Genomic DNA, 15,446 nt, shown 5'->3' with positions numbered 1-15,446 from the left:
AGTGAAATAAACTGAGTGATTTTATTATACGATCTAATTCCACGTATGTTAGCTACATGAAGCCATCAGCACATAACACAGACTGCCAGCTTACTAACAAAAATGTTCATTTCATTTTAACATATTTACTTAATAATTGTACCAGTTCTAAAGCCCATAACGCGCAATGTCACATATGAAATAGGTAGTAATAGCTGTTCTCAATCTAGGACCTGGCCGCGCTTTGGATATATACCTTTCAATATACCAAAAGCAGGCCAATTGATTTGCGTTCTTTGCAAGAACATATTGGTGTATGACTTGCTGATGATTAAGTATTCCTTGTGCATGGTGGATTGAACTGCTCTATTGAGCACAGGGGCACCTCTAAAATGCCTGCATTCAATACGTTTAACTATGTTTTCAATCTAATAATAGATTTGTGGTAAGCTTGTGATCAAGGTGGGACTCTGTGTTGTTATTGTGAAACTTGCGGCCCAAAGTGATTTGTATCATTAATATTACTGAAGACTACGGTAATATTGTTGCACAGATGGATAAACCTTGGGTGTATTGTGTTGTACTGTGTAGAAAAATAATAACATTTGTTCTAAAAAAATAAGTAGAGGTTTTCGGTCCAACACATGCTTTCCCTATATAGCATTGCACAACCAATGTGATGCTGTTAATACTAAGTTGCCTTTAATTCCAGTTTCTGGTTATTTCTCAGTCTTTTATTTTAACACAGCAGCACTATTCTTTAGGTTGTTAGAAAGCGCAAATAAAGTTAAATATGCAGTAATGGTAAGAGTTGACAATCGCTTACCTTGGAAAGGTCTCATTGGTTCCTTCTTAGTTGTAATACTTCAAGTGGAGAATTTTTTAGGTTTCAATGGCAGCCCTCCAGTTCCCTTCCCACAGTTATGCATGAAGTACAACATGACCCCACAAAGCACTTTCATATATTGTGCTTTAGTCAGAAGGTTTCATTTTACCACGGATGTCTCTCCCACACCTCCCACAGAAGAGACTGCCACAAAACGTGTGCCTGGCGAACACACCAGAGCTTCCATATTGATCCTATCATAGGCCTTGTGCCAGTCAAAGAAGGAGTGCTTCTCTTCATTCTGAGGCGACAGTTATAAAAGCACGGTCCATCTACCTTTTGACTTACAGGTGTTTTCTGAAATGTATCCACGTAATACTGTGATCCTTATAATAGGTAGGGCTATTCTTGAAACAAAATTGTTTTTAAACTTAACACTTCATTCATTTTGGTATCTGCGTAGCATTCATATCTGTGTCTTTGTAGCCCAAACAGCCAGGCCAGGTCCTCCCTGGACCGGAAAAAAGCATCTTAGGGGGTGGGGTGGTTGAAAAGTTTCAACACTCTGTCCATCATCCTTTTGTGTTGCTAAAGTTGCCCTAAGTGGTAAGGGTATACCCAGACGTGGATCCCTTGCTCACTGTGCCACTGGATTCAAGCTAACCTGGCTGATGAAGGGTGATACCCTGAAACCGGTCTCAAGATGCTTGTTTCCTGTCAAGGGAGGACCTGGCCTGACAGTTTGGGCTGGACTGTTCCCAAGTGGAACAGGGTCAAGACTGATTTGTATTTGGCTGGGTCCAACCTGGGGTGGAATGGTGAACAAAAGAACAATGGACTAAACCCAGTTCTGTGACTAGGGATGAGTGGTTGAAAAGTTTCAACATTCCATCCATCATCTTTTTGTGTTGCTAAAGGTGCCCTAAGTGGGAAGGGTATGCCCAGACGTGGGTCCCTTACTCACTGTGTCACTGGATTCAAGCTAGCCTGGCTGATGAAGAGTGATACCCTGAAACCGGTCCCAGGATGCTTGTTTCTGGTCCAGGGAGGACCTTGCCTGGCTGTTCGGGCTGGACTGTTCCCAAGTAGAATAGGGTCCAGACTGATTTGCATATGGCTCGTTCCAACCTGGGGTGGAATGGTGAACAAAAGAACAATGGTTTAAACCCAGATCTGTGAGTGGTTGAAAAGTTTCAACACTCTGTCCATCATCCTTTTGTGTTGCTAAAGTTGGCCTAAGTGGGAAGGGTATGCCCAGACGTGAGTCCCTTGCTCCCTGTGCCACTGGATTGAAGCTAGCCTGGCTGATGAAGGGTGATACCCTGAAATCGGTCCCAGGATGTTTGTTTCCGGTCCAGGGAGGACCTGGCCTGGCAGTTCAGGCTGGACTGTTCCCAAGTAGAACAGGGTCAAGACTGATTTGCATATGTCTGGGTCCAACCTGGGGTGGCATGGTGAGCAAAAGAACAATGGATTAAACCCAGATCTGTGACTGGGGGTGAGTGGTTGAAAAGTTTCAACACTCCGTCCATCATCCTTTTGTGTTGCTAAAGGTGCTCTAAGTGGGAAGGGTATGCCCATACGTGGGTCCCTTGCTCACTGTGCCACTGGTTTCAAGCTAGCCTGGCTGATGAAGGTTGATACCCTGAAAGTGGTCCCATGATGCTTGTTACTTGGCTAGGGAGGACCTGGCCTGGCAGTTTGGGCTGGACTGTTCCCAAGTGGAACAGCGTCAAGACTGATTTGCATATGGCTGGGTCCAACCTGGGGTGGCATGGTGACTGTAGGAAAGTACCATCTTGCCTGGCATGTTACCCCCATTTTTATTTGTGTGTCAGTTTGTCTTTGCCTGTGTCACTGGGATCCTGCTAGCCAGGACCCCAGTGCTCATAGTTTGTGGCCTAAATGTGTTCCCTGTGTGGTGCCTAGCTGTATCACTGAGGCTCTGCTAACTAGAACCTCAGTGTTTATGTTCTCTCTGCTTTTAAAATTGTCAATGCAGGCTAATTACCATTTTCACCAATCCTGATTGGCACACTGGAACACCCTTATAATTCCCTAGTATATGGTACCTAGGTACCCAGGGTATTGGTGTTCCACGAGATCCTATGGGCTGCAGCATTTGTTTTGCCACCCATAGGGAGCACAGAGAATTCTGAACCAGGACTACCACTGCAGCCTGAGTGAAATAACGTCCACGTTATTTCACAGCCATTTTACACTGCACTTAAGTAACTAATAAGTCACCTATATGTCTAAGCCTCACTTGGTGAAGGTTAGGTGCAAAGTTACTAAGTGTGAGGGCAATTTCCCCGGACTTTGTGAGTACGGGGACACCATTACACGCGTGAATACCTATATGTAGCTTCACAATGGTAACTTAGAACATGGCCATGTAGCATGTCTAAGATCGTGGAACTGTCCCCCCAAGCCAAATCTGGTATTGGGGTGCCAATCCCATGCATCCCTGGGGCTCCAGCATGGAACCTGGGTACTGCCAAATTAGCTCTCTGGGTTTTCTCTGCAGCTACAGCGTCTGCCAACCCTCAGACAGGTTTCTGCGCTCCTGGGGTCTGGGCAGCCCAGGAAGGCAGAACACCCTCTCCCTTTGGAAATAGGTGTTAAGGGCTGGGAAGGAGTAGCCTCCCCCAGCCTCTGGAAATGCTTTGAAGGGCACAGATGGTGCCCTCCTTGCATAAGCCAGTCTACACCAGTTCAGGGATCCCCCAGCCCCTGCTCTGGTGCGAAACTGGACAAAGGAAAGGGGAGTGACCACTCCCCTGTCCATCACCACCCCAGGGGTGGTGCCCAGAACTACTCCAGTGTGTCCCAGACCTCTGCCATCTTGAATGCAGAGGTGTGAGGGCACAATGGAGACCTCTGAGTGGCCAGTGCCAGCAGGTGACGTCAGAGACCCCTCCTGATAGGCTCTTACCTGGTTAGGTAGCCAATCCTCCTCTGAGGGCTATTTAGGGTCTCTCCTGTGGGTTTCTCTTGAGATAACAAATGCAAGAGCTCACCAGAGTTCCTCTGCATCTCTCTCTTCGACTTCTGCCAAGGATCGACCACTGACTTTTCCAGGATGCCTGCAAAACCGCGACAAAGTAGCAAGATGACTATCAGCAACATTGTAGCGCCTAATCCTGCCGGCTTTCTCGACTGTTTCCTGGTGGTGCATGCTCTGAGCGCTGTCTGCCTTCACCCTGCACTGGAAGCCAAGAAGAAATCTCCTGTGGGTCGACGGAATCTTCCCCCCTGCTAACACAGGCACCAAACTTCTGCATCACCAGTCCGCTGGGTCCCCTCTCATCTTGACGAGCGTGGTCCCTGGACCACAGGAGCTGGATCCATGTAACCCCCACAGTCCAGTGGTTCTTCTGTCCAAATTTGGTGCAGGTAAGTCCTTGCCTCCCCACGGCAGACAGTAATCCTGTGTGCCGTGTGATCTGCGGCTGCTAGGACTTCTGTGCACTTTTGCAAGGATTCCTTTGTGCACAGCACAGCCCAGGTCACCAGCACTCCCTCCTGCATTGCTCAACTCGCTGAGTTCACCACCGGCTTCGTGGGAACCTCTTTTGTTGTGTTGAGACAACCGCCGTGCTCAGATTTCTTGAATGCCTGTTCAAGTGCTTCTGCAGGTGCTGCCTGCTTCGGCATGGGCTCTCTCTATTGCTGAGTGCCCCCTTTGTTTCCTCCGCCAAGGGGCGACCTCCTGGTCCTTTCTGGGCCCGGGCAGCACCCATTATCTTCAACCACGACTCTTGCAGCTAGAAAGGCTTGTTTGTGGTCTTTCTGCGTGGAAATAACTCTGCATCCTCCAGCACGCCGTGAGACATATTCTGACCAGAGGAGAAGTTCCTGGCTCCTTCCGTCATTGCAGAATCTTTGGCTTCTTCCACCCAGAGGCAGCCCTTTTGCACCTTCATCCGGGGTTTAGTGGGCTCCTGCCCATCCTGGACACTCGCGTGACTCTTGGACTTGGTCCCCTTCCTTTGCAGGTCCTCAGGTCCAGGAATCCATCTTCAGTGCTTTGCAGTCAGTTGTTGCCTTTGCAGAATCCCTTATCTCGACTTTACTGTCTTTCTGGGGTAGTAGAGTAACTTTACTCCTACTTTTCAGGGTCTTGGGGTGGGGTATCTTGGACACCCTTAGTGTTTTCTTAAACTCCCAGCGACCCTCTACACACTACACGAGGCCTGGGGTCTATTTGTGGTTGGCATTCCACTTTGAGTATATGGTTTGTGTTGCCCCTAGGCCTATTGTCTCCTATTGCATTCTATTTTGTTCTACAGTGTTTGCACTACTTTTCTAACTGTTTACTTACCTGATTTTGGTTTGTGTGCATATTTTGTGTATTTTACTTACCTCCTAAGGAAGTATATCCTCTGAGATACTATTGGCATATTGTCACTAAAATATAGTACCTTTATTTTTAGTAACTCTGAGTATTGTGTTTCTTTGATATAGTGCTATATAAGTGGTGTAGTAGGAGCTTTGCATGTCTCCGAGTTCAGCCTAAGCTGCTCTGCTATAGCTACCTCTATCAGCCTAAGCTGCTAGAACACTACTAATCTACTAATAAGGGATAACTGGACCTGGCACAAGGTGTAAGTACCATCAGGTACCCACTATAAACCAGGCCAGTCTCCTACATTGGTGGTGCAGCGGTGGGATGAGTACTTGTAACTGCTTTACCACTTTGTCATTGGTGCTTTTCATAAGAAAAACATATACCAAATACTTCTGATTATACACAGTTAACCTAAACAGTTTAACTTTCCTTCTTTAAATTTTCTAAAGTTTTGAAAAGTTTTGAAAAGTTAAAAAAAAAAATTCTCTTTCCTCTAAAAGTGTCTAAACTTTGTTCTCTCCACCTTAAACTCTTTCTAACAATCATGTCTGCAGTAGAACTCACTCCCACAGTTGTCCAGGCAACATATGGTATTTTAAACTTTAAATGTTTGAGGGGTCTCTGCAAGTATTGGGAAGAATCTCAAAAAAGATCTTCTCCTTAGCCTTCTCCTAGAAAGTGACCAGAACCAGTCTGTCCCATCCCAGGATCCAGAAGTTGGGGAGGGAGGTACCCAGCCAGACTCATAGGAGTCCCCCAAGGAATCTGGGAAGGATTCTTTCAAGGACCTGCCAGCTAACAGGCCATCTAGTGACACTGGTAGTGGGAGGGGGTCACACACTAGTAGGGCACCTTTCACTCCTAATGGCCAGGTTACTATAGTCCAGCCAGTTAGGGGCAGGTCTAACTCTGCCAATTCCCATCTTTCTTCTGTGACTCACAATTCCCAAGCCTCCCACGCTGAGGATAACTTAATGGAAAGGGAACTCAGAAAGCTGAGGCTGGAAGAGGCCAGGCTGAAGCTTAAACAGCAGCAGCTAGCCTTAGACAGGGAATCTCTGGATGTGGAAAGGGAAAGGCAGAGGTTGAGGTTAGTTCCCCATGGTGGCAGCAGCAGTGTTTTTTATAGCAATCCTGTGAGAGAACAAGATTCCAGAAACCTGCATAAGATAGTCTCCCCTTACAAGGAGGGGGATGACATTAACAAGTGGTTTGCTGCACTTCAGAGGGCCTGTATGGTACAGTTGGTCCCTCAAAGGCAGTGGGCTGCTATCTTGTGGCTATCTTTCACTGGTAAGGGTAGGGATAGGCTTCTTACTGTCAGAGAAAGTGATGCTAATAACTACAAAGTTTTGAAAGATGCACTCTTGGATGGATTTGGCTTAACCACTGAACAATACAGAATTAAGTTCAGAGACACCAGAAAAGAGTCCTCTCAAGACTGGACAGACTTTGTAGACTGTTCAGTGAAGGCCTTGGAGGGTTGGTTACATGACAGTAAGGGGACTGACTATGAAAGCCTGTATAATATAATCCTGAGAGAGCATATTTTAAACAATTGTGTGTCTGATTTGCTGCACCAGTACTTGGTAGACTCAGATCTGACCTCTCCCCAAGAATTGGGAAAGAAGGCAGACAAATAGGTCAGAACAAGAGTGAACAGAAAAGTTCATACAGGGGGTGACAAGGATGGCAAGAAGAAGGATGGTAAGCCTCTGACAAGGGTGGGGACAAAGATAAAAAACATTCTGAGTCTTCATCAGGCCCACACAAATCCTCTGGGGTGGTGGGTCCAAATCCCCTTCTCACAATCAGAAAAAGCCATGGTGTTATTTATGTAAAGTAAAAGGCCATTGGGCAAGTGATGCCACTTGTCAAAAGAAAAACACCAAGGCTCCCACTACCACAACCCCAACTGCAACCTCTAGCACCCCTAGTAATAGCAGTGGTGGTGGGAAGTCTACTACAAATAGCCAATCCAAGGGTGTGGCTGGGCTCACCATTGGCAGTATAGTTGGGGTTGGTCTTGTTAGGGAGACCACAGAGGCTGTTTTAGTCTCTGATGGTGGCATTGACTTTGCCATCTTGGTTGCTTGTCCCCTTAATATGGTTAAGTACAAGCAACTTCCCCTAATCAATGGTGTTGAGGTTGAGGCCTACAGGGACACAGGAGCCAGTGTAACTATGGTTATAGAGAAACTGGTTCACCCTGATCAACACCTACTTGGTCAGCAGAACCAAGTGACTGATACTCACAATAACACACTTAGCCACCCCATGGCTGTTGTGAACCTCAACTGGGGGGGGTTTACTGATCCAAAGAAAGTTGTACTAGCCACTGAATTACCTGTAGATTGCTTACTGGACAATGGTTTGGAGACATCAGCTTGGGCTGAAGTGGAGTTGGAGGCTCATGCAGCAATGCTGGGCATTCCTGGGCATATTTTTGCTTTGACAAGGGCTCAGGCCAAAAAGCAAAAAGGACAAGGAAACTTGAATCGTGGAACAATGGACCAAGTGCTCCCAAAAGCTAGGGGTAGTAAGGGTAAATCCTTGCCCACTACCCCTCCCTCACCAGAAGATTCCCCTTTTAGGGAAGAGGAATCCTCTCCCTGTGCAAAACCTACACTAGAGGAGCTGGCAGCAGACACTGCTGAGCGTTTGGGTGCAGGGGGGCCTGCTAGAGGAGAGCTGAGTGTGGCACAGCAGACTTGTCCCACACTAAAGGGTTTGAGACAGCAAGCCGTCAAACAGCAGAATGGGGATGTCAGTGATAGCCATAAGGTATATTGGGAAGGCAACCTCCTGTATACTGAGTCAAGGGACCCTAAACCTGTAGCTGCCAGGAGATTGGTCATCCCTTTGCAGTACAGGGAGTTTCTCCTCACCTTGGCACATGACATTCCTTTGGCTAGGCATTTGGGTCAGAGTAAAACTTGGGACAGGCTTGTTCCCCTGTTTCACTGGCCTCATATGTCAGAGGACACCAAAGAGTGTTGTCGCTCTTATGTGACCTGCCAAGCCAGTGGCAGGACTGGTGGCACACCAAAGGCCCCCTAATTCCACTTCCTGTGGTTGGGGTGCCCTTTGAAAGGATAGGGGTTGACATAGTTGGCCCCCTTGATCCTCCAACAGCTTCATGCAATACGTTTATGCTTGTGGTAGTGGACCATGCCACTAGGTATCCTGAAGCTATCCCCTTAAGGACCACTACAGCTCCTGCAATGGCAAAGGCCCTCATGGGAATCTTTTCCAGAGTAGGCTTCCCTAAGGAAGTGGTGTCAGACAGGGGTAGTAACTTTATGTCTGCACACCTCAATGAAATGTGTAAGGAGTGTGGTGTAAAATACAAGTTCACTACTCCTTGTCATTCACAAATAAATGGTCTGGTTGAGAGGTTTAATAAAACTTTCAAAGGTATGATAATGGGACTCCCTGAAAAACTCAGAAGGAGATGGGATGTCCTGTTACCTTGCCTCCTTTTTGCTTACAGGGAGGTACCACAAAAAGGAGTGGGCTTTAGATCCTTTGAACTCTCTTTGGGCACCCTGTAACAGGTCCCCTTGCACTTGTTAAGGAGGGTTGGGAACAACCTTTAAAAGCTCCTAAACAAGACATTGTGGACTATGTACTTGACCTAAGATCAGGAATGGCTGAGTACATGAAAAAGACCAGAAAAAGCCTTCAGGCCAGCCAGGAGCTGGATGTCCTGACCCAGTACCACCCAGGACAGAAGGTGTTGGTATTGGAGCCTGTGGCCCCAAGAGCACTCCAGGACAAATGGAGTGGACCCCATCTCATTGTTGAGAAAAAGGGTGAGGTTACCTACTTGGTAGACCTGGGCACTGCCAGGAGTCCGCTTAGGTTGCTCCATGTCAACCGCCTAAAACCCTACTACGACAGGGCTGATATCACCCTGCTCATGGCAACTGGTGAAGGACAGGAAGAAGAGAGTGACCCTCTCCCTGATCTCTTCTCCACCACTGAAACTGATGGCTTAGTGGAGGGAGTGGTACTTGCAGATTGCCTTACTGCTGAGCAGAAGGACAACTGTGTAAATCTCTTAAGTCAGTTTTCTGAACTCTTCTCACTGATACCAGGTACAACTACTTGGTGTGAGCATACAATCAATACTGGAGACAGTTTACCTGTCAAAAGTAAGATTTATAGGCAGCCTGACCATGTCAGGGACTGCATAAAACAAGAGGTACAGAAAATGTTAGACTTGGGAGTGATTGAGCCTTCAGAAAGCTCATGGGCTAGCCAAGTGGTGCTTGTCCCAAAACCTCACAGTAAGGATGGTAAAAGAGAGATGAGGTTTTGTGTTGACTATCGAGGGTTCAACCAAGTAACCAAGACAGATGCTCACCCTATACCCAGGGCAGATGAGCTGATGGATTTACTGGCTTCTGCCAAGTATCTAAGCACTTTTGATTTAACTGCAGGGTATTGGCAGATTAAACTATCAGAAGATGCTAAACCTAAAACTGCATTTTCAACCATTGGAGGGCACTATCAATACACTGTGATGCCCTTTGGTTTGAAAAATGCACCTGACACTTTTCAAAGGTTGGTGAACACAGTCCTGCAAGGGCTGGAAGCTTTTAGTGCAGCATAACTAGATGATATAGCTGTCTTTAGCTCCACCTGGGATGATCACCTGGTCCACCTGTGGAAAGTTTTGGCAGCCCTGCAAAAGTCAGGCCTCACTATCAAGGCTTCAAAGTGCCGGATAGGGCAGGGGAATGTGGTTTATCTGGGCCAGCTGGTAGGTGGGGAACAGATTGCACCACTGCAGGGGAAGATCCAAACCATTATGGAATGGGCTCCCCCTACAACTCAAACCCAGCTGAGAGCCTTCCTAGGCCTCACAGGGTACTACAGGAGGTTCATTAAGAATTATGGCTCCATAGCAGCTCCTCTTAATGACCTCACCAGTAAGAAGATGCCTAAGAAGGTATTGTGGACAGCTAGCTGTCAAAAAGCTTTTGATGAGCTCAAACAGGCCATGTGCTCTGCACCTGTCCCAAAAAGCCCTTGCTACTCCAAAATGTTCATAGTCCAGACTGATGCTTCTGAATTGGGGGTTGGGTCAGTGCTATCACAGCTTAATACTGAGGGCCAAGATCAACCTGTTGCTTTCATCAGCAGGAGGTTGACCCCTAGAGAAAAGCGTTGGTCTGCCATAGAGAGGGAGGCCTTTGCTGTGGTCTGGGCACTGAAAAAGTTGAGACCATACCTGTTTGGTACTCACTTTATTGTTCAGACAGACCACAAACCTCTACTTTGGCTAAAACAAATGAAAGGTGAAAACCCTTAATTGTTGAGGTGGTCCATCTCCCTACAGGGAATGGACTATATAGTGGAACATAGACCTGGGAGTAACCACTCCAGATGGACTCTCCAGATATTTCCACTTAGACAATGAAGACCTATCTGAGCAAGGTTAGCCTTATTATCCCTCATTTGGGGGGGTTGTGTAGGAAAGTACCATCTTGCCTGGCATGTTACCCCCTTTTTTACTTGTGTGTCAGTTTGTCTTTGCCTGTGTCACTGGGATCCTGCTAGCCAGGACCCCAGTGCTCATAGTTTGTGGCCTATATGTGTTCCCTGTGTGGTGCCTAACTGTATCACTGAGGCACTGCTAACCAGAACCTCAGTGTTTATGCTCTCTCTGCTTTTAAAATTGTCACTGCAGGCTAGTGACCATTTTCACCAATTCTGATTGGCACACTGGAACACCCTTATAATTCCCTATTATATGGTACCTAGGTACCCAGGGTATTGGGGTTCCAGGAGATCCCTATGGGCTGCAGCATTTCTTTTGCCACCCATAGGGAGCTCCGACAATTCTAACACAGGACTGCCACTGCAGCCTGAGTGAAATAATGTCTACGTTATTTCACAGCCATTTTACACTGCACTTAAGTAACTTCTAAGTCACCTATATGTCTAACCCTTACTTGGTGAAGGTTAGGTGCAAAGTTACTAAGTGTGAGGGCACCCTGGCACTAGCCAAGGTGCCCCAACATTAAGGGCAATTTCCCCGGACTTTGTGAGTACGGGGACACCATTACACGCGTGAACTTCATATAGGTCAATACCCATATGTAGCTTCACAATGGTAACTCCGAACGTGGCCATGTAACATGTCTAAGATCGTGGAATTGTCCCCCCAAGCCAAATGTGGTATTGGGGTGCCAATCCCATGCATTCCCGGGCCTCCAGCATGGACCCCCGGGTACTGCCAAACTTGCTCTCAGGGGTTTTCTCTGCAGCTACCGCTGCTGCCAACCCTCAGACAGGTTTCTGCCCTCCTGGGGTCTGGGCAGCCCAGTCCCAGGAAGGCAGAACAAAGGATTTCCTCTGAGAGAGGGTGTTACACCCTCTCCCTTTGGAAATAGGTGTTAAGGGCTGGGGAGGAGTAGCCTCCCCCAGCCTCTGGAAATGCTTTGAAGGGCACAGATGGTGCCCTCCCTGCATAAGCCAGTCTACACCGGTTCAGGGATCCCCCAGTCCCTGCTCTGGCGTGAAACTAGACAAAGGAAAGGGGAGTGACCACTCCCCTGTCCATCACCACCCCAGGGGTGGTGCCCAGAGCTCCTCCAGTGTGTCCCAGACCTCTGCCATCTTGAATGCAGAGGTGTGAGGGCACAATGGAGACCTCTGAGTGGTCAGTGCCAGCAGGTGACGTCAAAGACCCCTCCTGATATGCTCTTACCTGGTTAGGTAGCCAATCCTCTCCTGTGGGTTTCTCTTCAGATAACAAATGCAAGAGCTCACCAGAGTTCCTCTGCATCTCTCTCTTCGACTTCTGCCAAGGATCAACCGCTGACTGCACAAGGACGCCTGCAAAACCGCAACAAAATAGCAAGACGACTACCAGAAACATTGTAGCGCCTAATCCTGTCTGCTTTCTTGACTGTTTCCTGGTGGTGCATGCTCTGAGGGCTGTCTGCCTTCACCCTGCACTGGAAGCCAAGAAGAAATCTCCTGTGGGTCGACGGAATCTTCCCCCTGCTAACGCAGGCACCAAACTTCTTCATCACCGGTCCTCTGGGTCCCCTCTCATCTTGACGAGCGTGGTCCCTGGAAGACAGGAGCTGGATCCACCCACAGTCCAGTGGTCCTTTTGTCCAAATTTGGTGAAGGTAAGTCCTTGCCTTCCCACGCCAGACAGTAATCCTATGTACTGCGTGATCTGCAGCTGTTAGGACTTCTGTGCACTTTTACAAGGATTCCTTTGTGCACAGCACAGCCCAGGTCCCCAGTGCTCCATCCTGCATTGCTGAACTCGCTGAGTTGACCACCGGCTTGGTGGGACCCTCTTTTGTTGTGTTGAGATGACCGCCATGCTCAGATTTCTTGAATGCCTCTTCAAGTGCTTCTGCGGGTGCTGCCTGCTTCTGCGTGGTCTCTCTCTGTTGCTGAGTGCCCCCTCTCTCTCCTCCTCCAAGGGGCGACCTCCTGGCCCTTCCTGGGCCCGGGCAGCACCCATTATCTTCAACCGCGACTCTTACAGCTAGCAAGCTTTTTTTGCGGTCTTTTTGCATGGAAACAACTCTGCATCCTCCAGCACCCCGTGGGACATCTTCTGACCAAAGGAAGTTCCTGGCACCTTCCGTTGTTGCAGAATCTTTGGCTTCTTCCACCCGGAGGCAGCCCTTGTGCACCTTCATCCGGGTTTTAGTGGGCTCCTGCCCCCACTGGACACTTGCATGACTCTTGGACTTGGTCCCCTTCCTTTGCAGGTCCAGGAATCCATCTTCAGTGCTTTGCAGTCAGTTGTTGCCTTTGCAGAATCCCCTATCTCGACTTTACTGTCTTTCTGGGTAGTAGGGCAACTTTACTCCTACTTTTCAGGGTCTTGGGGTGGGGTATCTTGGACACCCTTAGTGTTTTCTTACACTCCCAGCGACCCTCTACACACTACACTAGGCCTGGGGTCCATTCGTGGTTCGCATTCCACTTTTGGAGTTTATGGTTTGTGTTGCCCCTAGGGTACCTTTATTTTTAGCAACTCTGAGTATTGCGTTTCTTATGATATAGTGCTATATGATATAAGTGGTGTAGTAGGAGCTTTGCATATCTCCTAGTTCAGCTTAAGCTAATCTGCTATAGCTACCTCTATCAGCCTAAGCTGCTAGAACACTACTAATCTACTAATAAAGGATAACTGGACCTGGCACAAGGTGTAAGTACCATCAGGTACCCACTATAACCCAGGCCAGCCTCCAACAGTGACCAAAAGAACGATGGATGAAACCCATATCTGTGACTGGGGGTGAGTGGTTGAAAAGTTTCAACACTCCATCCATCATCCTTTTGTGTTGCTAAAGGTGCCCTAAGTGGGAAGGGTATGCCCAGACGTGGGTCCCTTGCTCACTGTGCCACTGGATTCAAGCTAACCTGGCTGATGAAGGGTGATACCCTGAAACCAGTCCTAGGTTGCTTGTTTCCGGTCCAGGGAGGACCTGGCCTGGCAGTTCGGGCTGGACTGTTCCTAAGTGGAACAGGGTCAAGACTGATTTGCATATGGCTGCGTCCAACCTGGGGTGGCATGGTGAGCAAAAGAACAATTGTTTAAACCCAGATCTGTGAGTGGTTGAAAAGTTTCAACACTCTGTCCATCTTCCTTTTGTGTTGCTAAAGATGCCCTAAGAGGGAAGGGTATGCCCAGACGTGGGTCCCTTGCTCACTGTGCGCCTGGATTCAAGCTAGCCTGGCTGTTGAAGGGTGATACCCTGAAACTGTTCTCAGGATGCTTGTTTCCGGTCCAGGGAGGACCTGGCCTGGCAGTTCGGGCTGGACTGTTCCCAAGTGGAACAGGGTGAATACTGATTTGCATATGGCTGGGTCCAACCTGGGGTGGCATGGTGAGCAAAAGGATGATAGATTAAACCAAGATCTGTGACTGGGGGTGAGTGGTTGAAAAGTTTCAACACTCTGTCCATCATCCTTTTGTGTTGCTAAAGTTGCCCTAAGTGGGAAGGGTATGCCCAGAAGTTGGTCCCTTGCTCACTGTACTACTGGATTCAAGGTAGTCTGGCTGATGAAGAGCGATACCCTGAAACCGGGTCCAGGATGCTCGTTTCCGGTCCAGGGAGGACTTGGCCTGGCAGCTTGGGCTGGACTGTTCCCAAGTAGAACAGGGTCAAGACTGATTTGCATAGGGCGGGGTCCAACCTGGGGGTGGCATGGTGAGCAAAATAATGACAGATTAAACCCAGATCTGTGACTAGGGGTGAGTGGTTGAAAGGTGTTAACACTCTGTCCATCATCCTTTTGTGTTACTAAAGTTGCCCTAAGTGGGAAGGGTATGCCCAGACGTGGGTCCCTCGCTCACTGTGCCACTGGATTCAAGCTAGCTTGGCTGATGGAGGGTGATACCCTGAAACCAGTCCCAGGATGCTTGTTTCCGGTCCAGGGAGGACCTGGCCTGGCAGTTCGGGCCGGACTGTTCCCAAGTGGAAGAGGGTCAAGACTGATTTGCATATGGCTGTGTCCAACCTGCAGTGGCATGGTAAGCAAAAGAACGATGAATTAAACCTAGATCTGTGACTGGGGGTGAGTGGTTGAAAAGTTTCAACACTCTGTCCATTATCCTCTTGTGTTTGTACTATGTTTCACCAACATCATCTTACTTGGAATAAGATTGCTCTTCCCCCTTCCCTGGAAGTCATGCCAGAATACAGCGATATTTGAGCAGCCACCATCGTTCACTGCTTGGTTTGCTTTAGATCCTTTCAATTGAAACCACAGTGTGCCCTGCTACTTCAGATGTGCCTGAAGGGATATTATTGAATGCTTTCTCCTTATTCCCCTGTGCTTCACTAATCTTTCCACTTTGATCTTTGGGTCAGCATTTTAACTGATAGCAATGTTTCAGTTCCTTCTCAAAGGTACCATGCAATCTCCTTCTTACTCTCCTCCTTGCCCTCTTCCCATCTTCACTTCCTTCCCACATTTGGAGCTCATCTCCCTTTAAGCACCCTTCATTCTGTTCTCTTCTGTCCTCACTAGCTCCAGCATTGTGCATTGAATGTCCCTCTCTGCCTATTTCTCCTCACGCCTTACCTTAATTACCAGCTCCTCTGACCCCAGGCCCACTACTTATTTCTCCAGACTCCTTGTCCTTATCTTCTGCCAGACACTTTGGCCCAGTTTGCAAGTTTCTGCATTACTCACACAAAACTGCTGGGATCATCATTTCTGGACTTGGCACTACTGTGTCTGTGGAGCAAAACCCAAAAGGGATGTTTATAAGGAAATGCATCATGAATATCTGAC

The 15,446-nt window shown here is 48.1% G+C and overlaps 1 protein-coding gene across 1 annotated transcript in view; it reads left to right on the top strand.

Annotated features, from left to right (window-relative positions):
• Window positions 1-15,446, top strand: part of LOC138249169 (acetylserotonin O-methyltransferase-like) — a 640,042-nt gene that overhangs the window by 417,406 nt on the left and 207,190 nt on the right. The window lies entirely within an intron of this gene.

The sequence above is a fragment of the Pleurodeles waltl genome, chromosome 8, assembly GCF_031143425.1.
Source record: "Pleurodeles waltl isolate 20211129_DDA chromosome 8, aPleWal1.hap1.20221129, whole genome shotgun sequence".
In the NCBI taxonomy this organism is placed as follows: domain Eukaryota; kingdom Metazoa; phylum Chordata; class Amphibia; order Caudata; family Salamandridae; genus Pleurodeles; species Pleurodeles waltl.
This window is presented reverse-complemented; position numbering and strand designations above follow the sequence as displayed.